General features: G+C 30.7%; 1 long non-coding RNA gene across 1 annotated transcript; it reads left to right on the top strand.

The window, feature by feature from the left end:
* The first annotated feature begins 3,257 nt into the window (after positions 1 to 3,257).
* LOC104235773 (uncharacterized) lies at positions 3,258 to 4,728 on the top strand. The gene is made up of 3 exons (XR_713267.1): positions 3,258 to 3,342; positions 3,846 to 3,972; positions 4,663 to 4,728. It is a non-coding gene; the product is annotated as an uncharacterized lncRNA (long non-coding RNA).
* The last annotated feature ends 230 nt before the right edge of the window (positions 4,729 to 4,958 follow it).

The raw sequence follows: 4,958 nt of genomic DNA, 5'->3' as shown, positions 1-4,958 counted from the left end.
TATACTTGGTTTGCATTGTTGTAATTGCAATAGGAATGTATATGATCGATTTAAGTTGGTTGTGTGCAAAGAACAAAAAATCACATAAAAATTTGTAAAGTTATATCCAGACGATGATGTCATATTGTGAAACTTTTATGGGCTACACGGATGAAACTTAAAATGATGGCTATGCGGATGAAAAGCACCTACGCTGACTGTACTTTTATGCAATTATCTTTAAATTATATATATTGATAATATAATTTTTTTTTTATATTATTTGTGAATTTTAACATATGATAGTAGGTTATTATTATTTAATGATTATAGTGGAGATTCACCGTTAATACATAAAACTTACATACTTCTTTATTTTTTTTTTAATTATTAATTTATCTGGGATGAATGTCGAATACTTCGTACATTAGATTGCCTTTATTTTTTTAAAATTAATCTATCAGGTAGAATTAATCAATAGTCTAATAAAATGAAGCCTAGCTAATATATAGAGCAGAGACGTCTAGACTAGTTTAAGATGACAATCCCATCAAAACCTTTTTGATTTTGAAATAATGATAAATAATATGAAAACCAGTGAATTAGGAGGGGATTAGAAAAAAGAGACTAATTGGTCACTTAATAAGACAAATTTAATGTCCTTTCGAGTTATATCAATAAAGTATTGACAATTAAATACGTTAACACGGCATAACATGTCGTGCAAAAACATCTTACTTAGTTGGCAGATCTTTTCAGATGTAATGGCATTTAATAAATTAATCATATTTATTAGTGTATTATATTCTAATTTTCTTTTAATATATTTGTACTTGCAAAAATATATTTATTAATATTATTCTGTTATTCGTTAATTCTTCTGCCACGTGGAACTATTTCTGTCGGCTCCACGCTGTATATATGAACTTGGCATCCTTCTCCTATTATGTTTAATTTTCTATTCTTTTTCAAGTATCCCATTGTATATATGTTTTATGTATTATTTTGGTTAATAGTTAATCACTTATCAATGGCGACAATTACTTTAGCGACGAATTTGATATTCGGTATCCGCTAATCAGGAAGATTTCTAATTAAGAATTTCTCTATTTGCATAGTTCAAGCCCAAAGCCCCGAAAATCGGGGGAGAAATTCAAAAATAGCCAGATTTATAATTGGTTGTTCAAAATAGTCCAGTTTCAAAAATAATCGAAATTTAGCCATTTTTCATGTAAAGATAAATCTGAGCGAAAACAATGTTCAAGACCCGAAAAATACGCCAGTATATATGCTTGAACTCCAACATATTATACTGGAGTTCCAGGATAAGTATGCTGGAACTCCAGCATAATATGATGGAGTTCCAGCATAAGTACACTAAAACTCCAGCAAAATATACTGGAGTTCCAGCAAGTATAATTGTCCAGTATAATATACTAAAGTTTGGAGCACCGGTGCTCCGGTCTCCAGTATATTAAACTGGAGTCAACAAAGTATTCCGGTCCAGCATAATATGCTGGAGTTCATACACAGGTGCACCGAACTCCAGTATATTATGCTGGACCAGTCTGTGTTGTAGCAAAATAGTGACTATTTTTCATTGGCTTCGTAAATGCTGGCTATTTTTGAATGACCAGTCTGAAAACTGGCTATACCGTCTTATTTTTATGAGAATCAGGGGTGAAACTACATGTTTTGCCACTGCGAGAATGTGAAGCAATCCAATATTGAGCCACAATAGTCAAATAAAGAATACAAGTACTCGTGTAAAGAGTATCTAGTAGAAATTAGTATTACGTATAAAATATATAAATTACGTAAAGTCACATGCATAGAACATTGTAGGCATGTGAATTTGGTCAAGGCTACTACTGATTGCCTTTAAGAAATAGGTTTAGTTAAACAAAAAAACTTTGCGGTGTTTGGAGTCACTTGTATTATTTTAAAAAAAAAATTTAGCTAGATGCAATATTTATTGGCATAATTAGGACCAAAGAACTTTGGTCTAACGAGAAGTCAAGACAAGTTATTATTTAGGACGAAAATTATATTAAAGAATTGTAGTTCAAAGTGAGTTTAATCTGAGTGTCGTATATAGTATACACATTAGGTCATCTCTCTTAATAATTTAAACCATTGGCATTTGGCCAAGTAATATACAAATAGTCTAGGAAATAGATAATCTAAGATATGGCGTTTCGCAAGTTCCATTAGTTAGTAAAATCATGCATTTATTATTAATATTATAACCAAATAGTACTACTTTTTTCATTAATTAAAAGATGTAGTATAATATATAGCTAGGAACCAAGAAAGGAAACAACTACTCTACCATACACAATAGAGTATTAAATCATATTATTTCAGTTTTGGAAGTACATGAGCAAATTGGATTGTCTTAGACTTAACCCTAGTTGATCAATCTCCGATAAATACTTACACATACTAGATATTTACATCAAATCAAATAATTTAATCTCAGCAGTACAAAGATACAGTGAGTACGTATGATTTAACCCAATATGTGTATGAAAAGTATGTGTTTTGTATTTATTAATTGAATACAAACATCGGGTTCTAAAAATGGCGGATAGAAGCAAGAAATGAACACTTTGAAACTTCATTTATCTTGACAGCTAAACACTCGAAATACAAGGTGTAGGCAAAGGAATAAAATTTCTTTGATAAAGGGACTAAAGTGCAATTTTGTTTTGTGATTATTCACGTCCTTATTTAAACGGAGGATTATTACTATCTTATTTAAAAGGCTAATTTCATGCAAATCCAGTCCAAAATGCCACATCAAAATTGGGTCAAATATCTATTCTTAACAAAATGAAATATTATTTATATTCTTCTTAATAATTACAAATGGTACAATTTCATATTTTTGTCCTGCTCCACATTACATTACATGTAACACCCCAAAATTTTTAAATAATATTTGCATTCCTGATTGAGCTTTTTTATAACGAGGAAATATTTTACTTTGCACTTCCTAAATGTGAATGGTCAATATATGAAAATTTCTTACTTTAGATTGTATTAATATTGGCAATGAAGTTTCATGATGTTGTTATATGTAACACTTAATATAATTTTGACGAGTTGTTATTAAATACAGTATATAATTAAGTTTTTGAATTTTCAACCTTTTGTATTTATCTAAGAATATTTTTTAGTTGAGGAACCATTTTATTTCATATTTATCCATAAACTCCCTCATCTTCTATTCTTCAAGACAAAGAAGAATCTCTCTCTCTCTCCTTCTTAGCATCTGAACATGAATCAACCATAGATTTCTACTAAATCAACAAGCAAATTTCGTTTTTGGTGAAGATCAAGTTGCTACTCTCTTTTGTGGTAAGTTTCTAAACTCGTTTTTACACTAGACATCTATTAGTATTTTCTATAACTCTTTTTATACAGAGCTCCGATTTAAGTGAGCCAGGACTTTCTGGAAAGGTACTTCACAAATCTATAACTCTTATGAAGGAACCAAAATCTAGCTTTGTTGGTATTTACCTGAAAAAGGATCAGAAAGTACAGGGCAAGTGTTGCCCAGATTTCCAGTTTTAGAAATACTCCATGTACTACTGTTAGTAATTTTAGTATAACTTTCTGTACAAAATTGATATGGGGGTGATTCAAGATGTTCTGAAACGCTAAGGCATAGATCTACAACTATTATGAAGACTATACAGTCTAGTTTGTCTGTATAGATCTTCCAAACTGAGTCACAACACGAAACAGTGATACTGTCCAGAATTTCTGTTTCAAACATTTTTGGGTAATTTACCAATATCATGTTTAGTTTGACATGTTAAATCACTGAACTTATTTAGATATTTCATTATGTATTTAAGGTATATAAACCCTTGAAAAATCAGAGGGGAAGTGTTTGAGGAAGTGGACAGATTTGGTTTGTTTACGGCGTAGACGATTCAAACGTCCCCAAGTTGTGATTGAACTGTTTTGTGGTAAAACACCAAGGTTTGTGTATAAACTTGTACTCTTTTTTCTTGCTGCAATATTTTGAAATAACCTGATATTTTATTTTTCTTGTCTTCAATTTATATTGTTATATTCGTATTATATCAAGTATTGTAAGATATTTGTTAAATCACCCATTCGTACGGATTGTTTGATCATTTTGCATTCTTGTTGGGACTTTATCCTTCTTGTGGCAGTGACTTTGTCACTCATCTTGGCATGCCTCTTGATTCGGATCTTTTGCCATCTTGACTTTGGATTTGTAGTTCGTCTTGAATTATGGAACTTTTCCGTGTTAAGTACGAATTAGGAAGCCATTTTTAATATGGTTCTTGATTCTCTTGTCTATTGGGTTTTGACCCTACTTGATTTGGGGCTTCGATCCATCTTGATATCTGATTATGCTTAGTGTGATGGCATGACGTACATATTGAGCGAAAAATAGATATTTGGTATACTCTCTTAGATTGATAGTATACATTTTCTTGACTCTTGAACATTGTTATTGATATTTGGAAACACTTCAAAGTTTGATATTGATATGTTTGATATATTTGTTCACTTGTTTTAAATTATGTTAAATTGAGTTAACTATGACTGAAAAGGGGAATTGGAGAATTTAATGACTCCAAGCCTAAAGTTTATACACCACTAAGCTTTATGCTTAGCAATAGTTGTTTCCTATCGTAGGTAATGTTCGGGATGAAATTTGAAGATGGCCATGATGAAGTACTCTATTTGGGAGAACTTACGGAGATCACATTTGCATATGTACCTTGATTTTGCATAGTTTTGGGACATGTACATGATATATATATATATATATATATATGTCACATTTATGTATGTTATTTGGAGGCTTGTTGGATTTTAAGACCAAAATCTTGTAACTTAAATTTGGTAACTTGTTTTGTTATTTTAGTGTGGGTTAATAACTCAAGCCTTGTAATATGCTGAATTTACACTTTGTCTTGTAAATATGTACA

Source organism: Nicotiana sylvestris, chromosome 10, assembly GCF_000393655.2.
Source record: "Nicotiana sylvestris chromosome 10, ASM39365v2, whole genome shotgun sequence".
Classification (NCBI taxonomy): domain Eukaryota; kingdom Viridiplantae; phylum Streptophyta; class Magnoliopsida; order Solanales; family Solanaceae; genus Nicotiana; species Nicotiana sylvestris.
Note: the sequence above shows the minus strand (reverse complement) of the source record. Positions and strands in the feature narration are given on the sequence as shown.